General features: G+C 42.9%; 1 protein-coding gene across 1 annotated transcript in view; it reads left to right on the top strand.

Moving 5' to 3' along the window:
- LOC106878702 (palmitoleoyl-protein carboxylesterase notum1') overlaps positions 1-3,130 on the top strand; it is a 43,430-nt gene that overhangs the window by 24,223 nt on the left and 16,077 nt on the right. The gene's annotated exons all lie outside the window — the stretch shown is intronic.

Genomic DNA, 3,130 nt, shown 5'->3' with positions numbered 1-3,130 from the left:
TGTGTGTGTGTGTGTGTGTGTTTGCAGGTACTTGTAATCGTTTTCAATCACACTCGTAGTTGTTTGCTTTGTTGGTTGGTTGTGTACCATAGCTGCGGGTGTAGAACCATCTCAGTTGACACCCTTAATCTATAAATACGTCAGAAATATATCGGACAGCACCTGTTTCTTAGCCTTTTATCTTGGCCGATATTCCGCCCTTATGAAAGTTGAGTGCCCGCGGGCGACCGGTTCAATCTACGGCGACGACGATGCTTGGCCTTTTTCTTTTTTTTTTTTTTGTATTGTTCATAGCATTGCTATGCTGGTGATATACATACAAACTGCACACACACACACATATATATACACATATGCACACATACACATACATGTGTATATACATGCAACTATATATATATAGAGAGAGAGAGAGAGAGACAGACAGACAGACAGACAGAAAGATGCACACACACACACACACACACACACTATGTTGTATGTGTACCGTATTTACTCGTGAACAAATTGATTTATACACGTAAGTACGGTATATATGTATGTGTGGTCTTCGAGAATAAAACGAAAATACCGACGAATCTTTTTAGCGATCGCTCGGCTTGTGTGTGTTTGTATGCGAATGTATGTCTATGTATGTGTGTGTGTGTGAGTCAAACAGACTCCGAAGAGACTAATGCAGGTCTGCATGGGTAAGACTTGTATTAATTGGTGAAATAAAAAAAGAAGAACGAAACACTTGCCGTGAGGAATGGAGATTCCATTGTTTCGGACAGAGTCTTCCCTTCAGGATGAGAGACACGGCAGAGGTTTCTATCTTCTCAGTAGGAAAACTGGCTGCAACTGATGAGGAACGCAAGATCACAAAAGTTTCATACGTGGACAACAACAAGTAGGTGGCGAGCTGGCAGGATCGTTAACTCGGTGGACGAAATGCTTAGTGGTAATTCGCCCGTCGCTGCGTTTTGAGTTCAAATTCCGCCGAGATCAACTTTGTCTTTCGGAGCAATAAATTAAATACCAGCTACGCACTGGGGTCGGTGTAATCGACTAGTCCCTACCCCAAAATTTCAGGTCTTGTGCCTATAGTAGAAAAGGATTATTGTAAGAGAAATTTTTTCCTTCACAGTAAATGCAGTGAATTTGCTTTTAGAGGTTTAAAATGTGATAAACATACTTTTTTAACCTCCCTAAAGTCGGTTTTTTCCTAATCCTTGCTTCACACTGATACGGCCATGCAACAAAATACTTCAACACACGATTCCACATCGGGAGTCTTGCAAAGCAAATACGAAAACGATTCATTCTTAACACTTAACTTTCTGGCGTTGAGAAAAGTCTGCGGACAACGAAACTGTTTTGTCAATTATTAAACGGCAGAAAATGAAGCGGTTTTTGGTCCTGTAACATGACACCTTGACACTCTGCCTCTAGCGAATATGGGTCACGCACGGACAAACACCGCGATAAAAAAAAAGAGAGGGGAAGACCACATGGGTGGGGTGAGGGAGGGCAAGCACCCCTATCAACAGGGAATAATGAATAAATAAGAAGGGAATTGCGTTGGTTGATGACTGGGAACGATTCAGAGGGGAGGAAGTTCTGTCTCTTGCTGTGCACAGATGGCGTCCCTAAGTTTTACGTTTTGATTGATTTGTCAAGTTGAAACATCCTGTGAAAGTTTTCTGTCGGACGGAATACGTTTCTTGTGGTATCATCCATGTTTGTTTTTCTTCTTTTCTTCACTTGTTTCAGTCATTGCACTGTGGCCATGCTGGGGCACGGTCTCGAAGGATTTGGTCGAACAAATTGACCTTAGTACTTATTTTAAGTATGGTCTTTAATCTATCGGTCTCTTTTGTCGAGCCGCTACATTACGAGGACGTAAACAAACCAGCACTTGTTCCCACGCCATAGGTTCAACGACTGTTACACCAAAGAGCTGGTCCGAAAATATTTCCAGCCTTGCACCAGACGCTTGGCCATGTAAAATGCTTGCAATCTCACTTTAAAAGAAAACCCTTGCTTCAGAACGAACTCCATTAATATTTCATAATAATTTAGTCGCTGATAAACGCCAAAAAACAAAAACATGTACAAAGGTAAATGAAAAAGATGAGCTGTGTTGGGTGGTGGTGGTGGTGGTAGGGGGTTACGTCGACGTTCTAAAATGAAGGTCTAAATTGGAGCGAGTGAAGAAAGATATGGGGTGGAGGTGAGGGTAGCAGTCTGTAAAGGTATTTGAAACTCGGAAAGCGAGATCAAGCCTTGTTTACGACTGTGAGTGTCTTAAACTTGAGTAATTTGTGTCTGTTGTCAACTTGTTGCCATTACAGAAAGACTTGCGTGAAGGGACTTTGAAAAGGAAGAAGAAAAACGGCGGTAACTGACTTTTATCCTTTCCACCGGCAACCCACTCCTACTCACCCACTCACTCACTCCTTCTCAGAATCAGCCATCAGAAGTGTGGTGATGGCGGGGGGGGGGGGGGGGGCTAACGGGCAGGCTTTTCGTTCTTTGTCGCAAGTGGAATTTGTAAATAAAACCCTAACACCACCACCACCACCACCATTAAGAACACAAGCATTTATCGTCCAACGACAGCAAAAAAAAGAACATATTTTATGGCTGATGCGTTTTCATGCAATCAGTGAGAGAGAGAGGGAGAGGAGAAAAAGAAAGAAAGAGGAGCAAGGAGAGAGGGAAGAAGAGAGACGTGAGAGAGGGAGAGTTATAGATGGAGAAAGGGCGACGGTATGTGGGGTGGTAGTGGGGGGAGCTGGAGGGCAGCTGGAACTTAATTAGGCGAAAATAGATGTGTAACAACACACAGCAATTATAAGCATCCCAAAACATGCATAGACACACACACACACCATAATATCATATGGCCACATGCACACACACATAACACACACACAACTACATGCATATAAAGCACACGCAACAACGTATATGTAACACATCATATACAGACACACACACAAACATATAACACGCACAACATATAACATGCAACAGCTAGCAACACACACACACACACACATGCACACATACACACACACACACACATACACACATGCACAGCATACGCACCACAACACATAAAACGCACCCCCCCCTCCTCTTCCTA

The sequence above is a fragment of the Octopus bimaculoides genome, chromosome 24 (assembly GCF_001194135.2).
Source record: "Octopus bimaculoides isolate UCB-OBI-ISO-001 chromosome 24, ASM119413v2, whole genome shotgun sequence".
Classification (NCBI taxonomy): Eukaryota; Metazoa; Mollusca; class Cephalopoda; order Octopoda; family Octopodidae; genus Octopus; species Octopus bimaculoides.
This window is presented reverse-complemented; position numbering and strand designations above follow the sequence as displayed.